Raw genomic sequence first — 12675 nt, 5'->3', positions numbered from 1 at the left:
TATATAAAAACTCATTCTTCCTAAATGGGATGTGTTGAGAAGACAAGAGTTTTCAAGAGTCTTGGTATTATTTTTTCTCATCACAAATTGCTTCCTGATACCTTATCATGCTTCAAAAATGTTCTTATGCTGCCTGTTTTTTTTTTTTGTTTAATTGATTTTATTTTTTTAAATACACAACAGTGGAATGCATTACAATTCTTATTACACATATAGAGCACAATTTTTCATATCTTTTATATAAAGTATGTTCACGCCAATTCATGTCTTTATACATGTACTTTTTTTTTTGCATTACAATTATTATTACACATATATACCACAATTTTTCATATCTATGTTTGTATATAAAGTATGTTGACACCCAATTCGTGTCTTCATACATGTACTTTGGGTAATGATGTCCATCACATAAAAATATGGAACTCTTCATGAATTTGCATGTCATCCATGCACAGGGGCCATGCTAATCTTCTCTATATCGTCCCAATTTTAGTGTATATGCTGCTGAAGCGAGCACCCTGGTTTGTTTTTTTAAACAGCAGCTCATTCAGGGTTCTCTATATGACCTCTCAATTTGTTGTGTTTTCTGCTGCTGACAGCTCTTATGCAACTCTTATTATTTCTATTACTATTATCTGATTAGTTTCTGAGAACACTATTATTTTTTATTTCAATTACTTTTTCCACTTATTAGTTTTGTGATTATACTTGGCGGTTTATAATGTTGTTTGGTTGAAGTCAAACAACAACAAGTGCTGGCGAGGATGTGGGGAAAAGGGTACACTTGTACATTGCTGGTGGGACTGCAAATTGGTGCAGCCAATTTGGAAAGCAGTATGGAGATTTCTTGGAAAGCTGGGAATGGAACCACCATTTGACCCAGCTATTCCCCTTCTTGGTCTATTCCCTAAAGACCTACAAAGAGCATACTACAGGGACACTGCTACATTGATGTTCATAGCAGCACAATTCACAATAGCAAGACTGTGGAACCAACCTAGATGCCCTTCAATATACGAATGGATAAAAAAATGTGGCATTTATACACAATGGAGTATTACTCTGCATTAAAAAATGACAAAATCATGGAATTTGCAGGGAAATGGATGGCATTAGAGCAGATTATGTGAAGTGAAGCTAGCCAATCCCTAAAAAACAAATGCCAAATGTCTTCTTTGATATAAGGAGAGTAACTAAGAACAGAGTAGGGAGGAAGAGCATGAGAAGAAGATTAACATTAAACAGGGATGAGAGGTGGGAGGGAAAGGGAGAGAGAAGGGAAATTGCATAGAAATGGAAGGAGACCCTCATGGTTATACAAAATTACATACAAGAGGAAGTGAGGGGAAAGGGAAAAATAATACAAGGGGGAGAAATGAATGACAGTAGAGGGGGTAGAGAGAGAAGAGGGGAGGGGAGGGGAGGGGAGGGGGGATAGTAGAGGATAGGAAAGGCAGCAGAATACAACAGACACTAGTATGGCAATATGTAAATTAGTGGATGTGTAACCGATGTGATTCTGCAATCTGTATACGGGGTAAAAATGGGAGTTCATAACCCACTTGAATCAAAGTGTGAAATATGATATGTCAAGAACTATGTAATGTTTTGAACAACCAACAATAAAAATTAAAAAAAAAATTTAAAAAAATGTTGTTTGGTGTGAACAGCGTCTTTTGACCTCATTTATTTGAACAATTTTGATTCTAAGTTCTCTGTGTTAGAGTGTAAGAATACTGTGAAGTCAAGAAGAGCATCAATAGTCACTGCTCTCAAGTCTCACAGTTTAATAAGGGAGACATACCTGAGGACAGACACATCCATCACAATATGGTAAGAACTCTAATGGGGGCCTATAAACCAAGTTTTGGGATGGAGTATCACTGCATACTTGGGTAATTTTTTTTTCAGAGAATGTAGGAGTTTCCTTCTAAGACAAGAAGGAAATACAAATTTTAAGGTATGTAGGTATGAGAAGGCCTGGGGTTTTCTGGGAAGTGCTGTCCTATAAAATTTAAGGAAGGGAGTACTGATAGATGTGGTTGAACTGATGTTTAGAGCGGATTTTCTGAAAGCTATATACATGAATTTATTTTATATTTTTGCTAATAGGCAGCAATAAAACTGCTAATAGGCAGTTTTTTGAGCAGAAACTTAAACTGAGGGACACAAATATTTAATTGGACTTTTTCTATATTTATTATTTTTTAAAAAATAAAGATCACTTTGATCATACATGGAAGATAGACTGTGAATGAGAGGTTGATTTGACAACAGGGAGAAATTAAAAAGGATGTTGTAGATATATAGAGAAAAGATGGATACCTAAATTAAGGCAGTGGTAGTGAAGTATCAAGAAGGATGGATTCCAGAGATGTTTTTTAGGAAGCATGAAAGTAACTCAGAAATGGATTGTGAGGAACAAAGAGAAAGAGAGGAATATAATTTGATTTTCAGATTCTAACATTGAGTTTTAGGGTGGGGGTAATAGATATTATGGATACATCACAATTATTATGAACTTGAGTGACTTTATCTTGGTTTTATAATCTAAGGTTTACCATGTGATGTAGGGCCTCCCAAGGGGGGAGGTGATAGCTCACTGTAGTTTTAATTTCTGTTTCCTTGTTATGTCAAGCATCTTTTCATAAACCTGTTAATCATTGTTTGTTCTCTTTGGAGAAATCTTTATTCAAGATTTTTGCCTATTTTAAATTGGGCTGTTAGTTTATTTGATGTTAATTCATAAAGGTTCTTATTTATTTTTGAAGTTTGTATTTCATCAGATATATGACTGCAACATATTCTTCCATTCTGTAGGTTGCCTTTTCAGTCTGTTGATTGTTTTCTTTGCTATGCAGAAGAATTTTAGTTGGGTCTAGTCCCACTTTGTATTTTTGCCTGTAATTTTAGGGTCATATCCATAAAATCATTGAACAAGATCAAAGTCATGAAGCTTTCTCCAGAAGTATTCTTCTAGAAGTTTTGCAATTTCAGGAAGTACATTTAAACCAGTAATTCATTTTGAGCTGATGGTTTGCCTATGGTATGAGTCCATTTAAAAAAAATTGCATGTGGATATCCAGTTTTCCCATTGTCAAATGCTGGCCTGCAAAGCTTAAGGACTATCTTTTCCTTATTGCATATTATTGGAACCCTTATTGAAGATCAGTTGACCATACATGTGTGGTTTTGTTTCTAGGATTTCTATTCTGTTCCATTGGCCCTCCTGTCTGTCTTTAGACCAGTACCACACTATTTAATTGCTATTGTTTTGTAATATATTTTGAAAGCAGTATATGTGATGCTTCTAGCTTTTTATTCTTTCTCAATAATGTTTTGACTATTTGGAGTCTATTTTTGATTCAAAATAAATTTTAAATTTGTTTTTCTTATTTCTACAAGAAATGCCTTAGGGATCTTGATAGGAATACATTAAAGCTGTTGATAGTTTTTCTAGACACCTCTGATTTTAATCCTGTGGCTTCAGAATATTTTCTACCCCTGCAATCATTGAACAATTTATTGCATGTGGATATCTTAGCTTGAGAAATGGTTTCATAATTTTGCTACAAACAATATTTTATTTCTGAATATTTTATGCTTCATTAATCGAAAACATGTGCCACTTATTAATTTCTAATACTTTCCACCTTTCTTAAGAAATGCAGAATACAGAGTACAGACAAAGAAAATATATAAAATTGGCTCAATAGCTTTGACTATGAAAGTCTCAAGAAATGACTGGTAATCAGTTTTGATTAGTGAGAAGAGGGAAGCAAAGAATAAGTTAGCTACCATACTTGTGAGTAAATAGATCAGAGTTATAATTTTTTTTCCACATAAATGAATGAATTTTTGTTTTTTATGCTACTGTGGAAGAGTAAACATTATGTGAGGACTTCAAATTTGTAACATCCTTGAAAATTTATAAAAAGAAAAAGAAATCGCTCATTTAAAGAGGAATCATATTTAAACTAAAAATATGTACTGCTGGAAAGAGTGCAAGCTTGTTCAATAATTGTTCATATATAACAACCCATTCTTCCTAAATGGGGTGTGTTGAGAAGACAAGAGTTTTCAAGAGTCTCAGTATTATTTCTTCTCATCACAAATTGCTTCCTGATACTTTGTCGTGCTTCAAAAATGTTCTTATGCTGCCTGGTCTGTTTTTTAAACAGCAGCTCATTCAGAATTCTCTGTATCACCTCTCAGTTTGTCTCAAAGTTCAGAATCAGGTTTGTCGTGTATTCTGCTGATGACAGCTCTTATGCAAAAGGTGACTCAGAACCACAGAATGATGATGTGTCATGTTTTAAGTCAGCTTCTATGTGTCCAGGTCACATGTCAAAGTATCATATTGCATGGTCCATATGAAGTCTATGAATTCTTCTATAGATCAATGCTTATGCAGTGCAGCTTCTATTTTATTTTTGCATGTTGTGATTTTTTTCCTTTAAAGATTTTGTAAGATTGAGCAAAAAAGTCAGGATTGGTGAGTGTCAGAGGAAAAAAAATGCTGTTATTTACATGTTATTTTATTCATTTATCAAGAAGTGTCCACTTTATACCATTTTTCTTTTTCAAGCAGGGTAATATAAATACTTAGTCTTTGTGAAAGAAAAATCATAAAACACACATGTCCCAAGAAAAGAAAATATTAGTATGTTGAAACTATGATATTTTATATGAGGAAGAGATATAAATGTTGGTGCATATGAAAATGTAGCTCATCTTAAAAATAAACACTTGTCTTTCAAAAAATTGTACAACACAATAGATTCAGTATCAATAGCTCTGCATAAATTATTATTATATGGAGGTGCATAAAGCACTCAACTATAGTTAGAAAGATGCAAGTACTATGAAAATCAGGCAATTTATGTTTTATTGAAAGCTTATGGTAAAAACAAATGTAATGCCTATTGTTAAAAAATCATGTATTTGTAGTTGTCCATGATCTATTTCAAGGTTAGAAATATTTAATGAAGAAAGAATCAATCTCTAATCAAAATAAATTACAATTCAAGGACAAGATAATATCATGTTTAGAACAATCAAAAATCAGAGAAAGGAACCATCATTGAAGCCCTTATTAGGTAGCATGCATTCTTTCTTATTGATTCCTACCAGACAAAGAATTTAATACCTAAAATTACTTTTTTGAGTAGTAGCTTACCTAGAGACTTAAAATTTTTCTTTTTGACCCTCTCAAAGAACTTCTGGAGCTGAATCATAAAATGCAGCTCACTCAAAGCTAGAGGGACATTTTGAAGTACAGAATGGCAAGAAATGGGTCTGAAGACAGAAATAGAAGTGGATAACCCAAGACCCTGGAGACAGTGCTAACCTTATCTGGAAGGTAGGGAAGATATTGATACAGAATACCAAGAGTTACTACCATTCTTATCAGATGATAGTGACTTAGGTAAAGATGACTGTCTATGTGGTCAAACATGCCCAAAGAGGAAATTTATACAGAAAATAAGGTATGAATGAATTAATAAATGATAGTTATGAGGTTTTTTTCTATGTACCAGATACCATGTAAGGTACAAAAACAAACAAACAAACAAACAAAAAAACCCAAAAAACAAAACATGTGCTGTGGTGATCACCTGTAGTCCCAGTTACTAGGCAGGAAGATCAATTGAGACCAGAAGTTTGAGACAATAGTAAGACCCTGTTTAAAAATATATAAATAAATAAATAAAAAAGGAAATAACAGACACAGTCACTCAAGTCACTTAGTCTAATACTTAGTCCAATGGGAAATTCAGGAAAATCAATTCAGAGCTAACACGGAAGTATGATGCTTAGGGGACCCCAGGAGAGACATATTTATTTTACTTTTCTAGGAAAAGAAAAAATATGAGATTATAATTTTTACAAACAACTGAAGGCTACAGAGCTACTTAAAAAATGCTTCTTGGGTGTATATGAAATCTTGAGGAGGATAGTTTTATATTCTCCATTATACAGATGAAGAAATTGAAGTAGGGAGAAGTTAAGTAACATGTCCAAAGTCACACTCTAGGTGTTGAAGCTGGGATTTAAGCCCTCCTAGCTGGGAACTGAGTCATTACTCTTAACCAATATACTAACTCAAGCATGACTTTATCATCAGATTTATCAACAGACTTAGTTGCCTGACATTTTTACCAGAACAATAATTCCTTTGAGATGAGAGAGACATTCAAGACAGTCCCTCGAAAGCAAACTATGGTCTTCCTATGCTCACAGTAAGCTTGTGGAATGCACTATCACCCTCACATGCATTACTTTGTCAAATAAACTAACTGTCTCTGGAACAGGTTTGGAAGACTATGGGGATGGCACATGGGATAAGTGAGTATTTAAGAGAAATATGAGAGCCATGGAACCACACATACCTCCCATGGAGGCTAATGCTGGTGCTGACCTGGGCTCAACATCCCTACCGGGCTTAGTTGAAGGGTGGCTGGTCCTTTGAGGGGAAAATTGGTGCAAATGACATCTTCAGTCTTCTAGGTAATTTCCTCTACTGTCTATTCTGGGAAAACCATTTTTTCCTGCATTCTTATTTGCAAATATGACTCAACTTTGCATTTTATCTGGAAAAACAACATATTTTGCTTTCACTAATTCACTTTAGATTACATATGTAGGATCTTGCAAAACCATTGAACCCTTTTCAATTACCGATTTAAATGTAATAACTTTTCCAGTACTTCTCAGCTGGAGTAGCTGAACCTTTCACAGGTGTGTTGCCTAATGTTTTTCAGATATATACTATGATATTACAGTGCTACTTCTCAGGCCTGGTTTTAGGATTTAATGCAAAGTACGTATCTTTGTCTCTTTGGAATGCTGTAAAAATACGTGAGACTAGGTAATTTAAACAACAAAAATTTGTTGCTCACAGTTCTAGAAGCTGTGAAGTCCATGATGTTGGTACCAGCAGACTCAGTGCCTGCTAAGAGCTCAAAAATGACACTTCGTATCTTTACTTGGTTAAAATAGCAAATAAGCTCCTTCAGGCCTCTTGAATAAAGTCACTAATCCCATTTATGAAGGCTCTGACCTCATTACCTAATCACCTAATGACTTACATAATTATATATACATTTTTATATAGATATGTATGTATAATTATGTATATTAATATATATATTCTTTTTGTAGTACTGGGTATTGAACACAGGGCTTCCTACATGTTAGGGAAACACTCTATCACTGAGCTACATTCCCAGTCCTCTCACAACTATTGTATTGGGGATTAGGTTTCAACTTATAAATTTTATGGGGATGCATTTAGACTGTAAGGATTTAATGTGATATTAATAAAAAGAGGCACAACATAATATAAAACATGAACTAAAAAAAGATAGGTGTTTATAGGATCATGTGGCAACTTTGTAAATGCATGTAGAAGTTGATGAGCTGTGGCTATTCAAAAATGTTTAAAGTTAACCCTGGACAACCATATTGTAAGGAAACCTAAGCTTGCCATACAGAAAGAATATGTCGAAATATATTTATATGTATAGGTACATTCTAGTTGCTTCAGTGATCCCACTCCAAATACCAGACATGTGAGTGAAGGAACCATCTTATACAATTCAAAACTCTTGAAGATGACAATTTAAGAAGCTGAAACCCAAGACATATGATACCAGCTGGGAGTTCCAGAAACCCATAGCCATTGAAACCAACCAGCTGAAGTTCCAGATGCTATAAAGCACAGAAACACCACCCTGCTGTGCCCTGCCCTGCCTTTTTGATGCACAGAATATTAATTATAATATAATGGTTATTAAACAACTTATTTTTTTAATTGAGCAATAGATTTCCAAGACATACTACTTATATCCCTTTCATAACCTAGATTAGGTTGAAGTTCAAGGATGAGCCTCCACATGCATTAGAATAATGTAAACGTCTGTGTCAAATATGCTTTAGTTCTTGTTTATAATATGCCTCAAAAAATTTCCTTCCTAAGTGAAAAATACTCATGATTAATTAAATTTCAAAAACTAACACCTTTGTTGTCATCATCTGGCTGAGTAGGATGCTATGGGAACAGAACAAGAGAAAACTTACTATTTCAGGTGTACCCTTGATCTGGTTCTAGTTTAGAACTTTCTCTAGTTCTATTACATTGATATTTTAAGTGTTTTATCTGACTTACTTTTTCTTCTTCTAGCTTTCTTACTCTATTCCTCTCACTATCCTGTTCTTTCCCTTTCCCATCACATATTTAAGACAGTTACCTTTGCACCATCCAAAAATATTATGATTCCTGAACTTAAATTTTTTTGTCTAGAGCCAGAGTGACATAGTGGCAAAAGTGACACAGTGGACATATTTCTGTTTCTTCATGAGTCTCTTCTCCTTTTCCAGGAATTCTATATTTGGGAGTTTTAGGTGCTGTTTCCAATGGATTTTCCTCTCTAAACTGGGCCTCAACTAAAGTGACAGTCTAAAGTCAATGAACATCACTTTGCTATGCTGCTGACTTTTGTGTTTTCTAATCTATATTTTTGAGCTCATTGTAGATTCATATGCAGTAGTAAGAAATAATGCCAGAATATCACATGAATGCTTTACCTAGTTTTCCCCAGTGGTAACAATTTGCACAACTATAGTGTCAAATCATGACTGGAAAACTGATATTGATACAGTCCCCTGACCTTACTCAGATTGTGCCAATTTAACATGTACACATATGCACAGGTGTATTACTCTTTTACTATAGTGCAGATTTGTGGGACCACCACATAGTCAAAATACAGGCAGGTTTTATCACCACAAGGATTAACTCATGCTAGGTTTTAATAGCAATCTCTCCATCACCACCCCTTGACCTCACTCTTGACAACCATTAATCTTTTCTTCGTATCTATACTTTTACCATTTCAAATGTTGTATAAATGGAATCATACGATATGTAACCTTTGGAGATGAGCTTTTTTCACTCAGTGTAGTTCCATGCCACTGACTTGTAAGCTTTAGAGAAATGAGGGTAGAGTAATGGACAAAGCGATGATTGAATTGATATTTTAAAATAAGAGTTTCTAGGGGCTGGGGTTGTGGCTCAGCGGTAGAGCGCTTGCCTAGCATGTGTGGGGTGCTGGGTTCGATCCTCAGCACACATAAAAATAAAATAAAGATCTGTGTCCAATTACAACTAAAACAAAATATTTTTTAAAATAAGAATTTCTGTATGTTGTTTTTTGTTGGCCCCTTAGCCAAAATACCTCCCTTTTCCACTACCTATACCAAATCATGCCAGGTTAGCAATTTTTTAACCCTAATACAAACCTTCTGAGAAGGTGGAATCTGGAAAAGTGAGTTGAGCCTGATTTATCATCTACCAGAGATGTGACTTCTGACAAAGAGCTCAAATGAAAGGGTTAAATTTGATGAGAATCAAGGTCTTTTCATCTTGAAAATTTTCTGACCAAAGTTTATAAGAGCCCCCCCCCCCCCCAAAAAAAAAAGTGTTCAATGGTTACACTGGGCTCCACAGTTGGGAAGGCAGGGAAAATAACTAAATGGTAGTATCATAGTACAAATAAACTATAACTGGAAAGTCACTACCAGAGAAGGAAAAACTAAAAAAATGTTGATATCTTTGCACAAAAGGTATGTTATTATCCCTGTTTTACAAGTGAGAAAAGAGACCTTGAAAGCTGAAATTATTTGCTTAAAGTCATACAGTTGAAAGCAGGATTAGAATTCAAGGAAGCAAGATTAAGATCCAAGGTTACAAGTCTAGTTTCAAAGAACTAATTCTTCCTCTTTCTGTTAGAACAAAACACAGTGTTATAGGTGTAGACATAAAGATGTAAGTGGAAGGGTAGGGAGCTTCATGTAAGTCTGCACAGGCTCATATGTTGGTTGAAGTGGAGTGCCCCTCCTCAATGGGAGTTGAGAATGTGTATTTATATTTAAGAGATAGCATGGGATATGTCTTTACCTAGGCACTTATTCTGAAAGTGTGGTCCCTAGACCAGCTTCATCAGCCTTCTTAGATACTTACTAGAATAGTCTTAGACCAACTGAATGTGAGCCTGGGAGTGAATCTTATGAATTTTAGGGTGATTTTTGTTTGTTTGTTTGTTCTTCTGTGGTACTAGGGATGAAACCTAGGGCTTTGCACTTGGTAGGCAGCTACTCTACCCATAAACTACAACCTTAACTCTGTTTAAATTTTGTTTGTTTGTTGATTTATATTTGTGATGCTGGGGTTTGCATCCAGGGGCTCTCTACCACTAAGTTATATTCTCAGACCATTTTATCTTTATTTTGGGGGCAGAATCCTTCCTGTTTAATTGCCAAGCCTGGCTTGAATTTGTGATCCTTTTGCCTCAGCCTTTCAGGTAGCTGGGATTATAGGTGTGCAACACTGCACTCAGCTATACATCTGCTTTAACAAGTTTTGTAGGTGATTCTGGTACACACTTCTGTGTAGAATGACCAGTGCCCAGAGGGCAAAGTGTATATTAATTGCATAATATGAGAAAATGAAGATTTTAACGTTAGATTTGGGACATCTTACTTGACTCTTGGATTCTTAAAAAAGACCATAAGGGATGATCTTATGTTAAAGGAAATTTCTTATGAACTGCTCAAAAACTGCCTTTTGATTCTGATCTACTTGCTAGTATATCACCATTGGATTTAAATTTTGATACCTTTGGCCTTGATCTTGCCTCAGAATGCCATCCTCTGAATTTAAGTACACTCTTTGTTGCACTCTGACTTACCCTGGAAGAGATCCATTATGCCAGTGCCAAGGGGTTGGGAATAAGGAAATTCTGATACTGGGTGGATCTTTTGTCAACTGTAAGGTTTTCCAAACTGAGGAGTTTGAACTATTATTTAGTTATTGAATATCCATAGAAGACTTTTAGAAGAGGAGTGGCACGACAAAATTATCTTTTAGAATATTGATTTGTAAGCAATTTGCAGAATAGATTTGAAGGAAGTACTTTATGAAGTTGATGCAATAAACTGGGCATGAAATGGCAAGTGCATTGGTGTTGATAGGGAACTACAGGGAAGAAAAGAGAATGTAAGAAACATTTAAGGAGAAAATTCAATATAACTTGTGGGATAATTTGCTATAGAGAGTGAATAAGTGGGAGAAGCAAACAAGAAAGTTGACAAGAAAAATAATGCTATTGACAGAAACATGGACTCAATGAAGATGTCCTCTCTTGGTGAGCTAATCAGATCATTCTGAGGGCATTCAATGTGACATAGTTGTGAAACGCCCAAGTGTCACTGTTCATTAGGTAAGTGAATAAATCAAACTTTTTCCCAAGAATCAAATGATAGACTTTGATTGTCTTAGGGAAAATTGTGATTTTCTGCCTTGAATTTCATTAATTCCAACATGATTAAATAAATCAGGGTAGGACTGAAGGCAGAGCATCCAAGAAACTGCACTAATTGAGCAAGACAAAGACAACTCTGTAAAAGCAATGCCCTAGGACATGTTTTTTCTTGGTAAGAGGGTTAATAATAGTGACAAGGGTGGTCGTGGTGAGGATTTGATGGTAAAAGGAGATGAGGGTAGGTTTTGGAGAGGATAAGAATGATTTTTAAATGAAAAAAGTGATCCATGTGGGAGTGGAAGAAGGAAGTTGATGTGGCTATTGGAGAGGATGTATAGGGCTTTTCAAATGAAGAAAGGATATTATGTATTTCAATCTCATCTTGTATGCATAGAACTATGCATAGCAGAGATGCAGAGATGAAAATGAATTTGCATATGACTATGGCCTTGTAGAACAAGCTGCTAAAGATTTCTTGTTTGCATAGAAGTTGGTAATATGTGAAAGAAGCCACCTATTTTCAGAAGAAAAAATGTTCACAGGTTCCATTTCCATATCTTGCCAAATCATGTCAGAATTTGGAGTTTGGAAAATAACATTATGGAAGTTATTTAGTTACATGGAAAATGCATGAAAGGAAATACATTTCCTCTGTAGAGGATTTGCTTATGCCTTCTCCCACTCTTTATCTGACAAGCCATATTTGATTTAAGTTTTTGTTTTTTAAATTCCTTTAGGGTTTATAATAAGCTTTAAAACAATATATGAAATAGTGGCTGGGGACCCCAAAATATTGGATCCTGGGTTCATAAAGCATTTATAAGGAAATGCTCATACATCTCTGGAGGCCATCCATGTTAACCCACTGTTACAATAGATGTCTGAGGAGCATATTAATATGCCCATTAGCAGTGTAAGTCTGTTTCATTTTTGGGTCAAACAGTCAAAAGAATATTTCTTTTTTTTTTTTCTTTTCTTCTTCTGATTGCCCTACCTGGGCTGTAACTAGCTGAACATTTACAACTCTGAATGATATAATGCAATTAAGACTCTCTATAACATTCTAAATTGCATATCTCATTATATAGAGTGACACCATTAGAAGACATGTGTTGAAGCTTTCAAAATGATTATGATATGTGAATGTATTAAAGGGTGAATATGCTTTGCTGAACCAAGATTGTACAGTATTTACAGGGATACATAGGCTAGCGGGTGCTTCTTGAGGATGTGATCTTTATGAGCAAGCACCAACTTTGTTCTTTATTTTATTTTATTCTGTCTGAACATGATCACAGAAACAAAAATAAAGTAATCATGCTGTAAAATATAAGCTTTACAAGATAGT

General features: G+C 34.9%; 1 non-coding gene across 1 annotated transcript; it reads right to left on the bottom strand.

Moving 5' to 3' along the window:
* Positions 1-413: 413 nt before the first annotated feature.
* LOC125619485 lies at positions 414-520 on the bottom strand. The gene has a single exon (XR_007351039.1). It is a non-coding gene; the product is annotated as a U6 spliceosomal RNA (small nuclear RNA).
* Positions 521-12675: the final 12155 nt, after the last annotated feature.

Source organism: Marmota marmota, unplaced genomic scaffold (genome assembly GCF_001458135.2).
Source record: "Marmota marmota marmota unplaced genomic scaffold, marMar, whole genome shotgun sequence".
Lineage (NCBI taxonomy): Eukaryota > Metazoa > Chordata > Mammalia > Rodentia > Sciuridae > Marmota > Marmota marmota.
The sequence above is the reverse complement of the archived record's forward strand: the minus strand, read 5'-3'. Positions and strand labels throughout refer to the sequence as shown.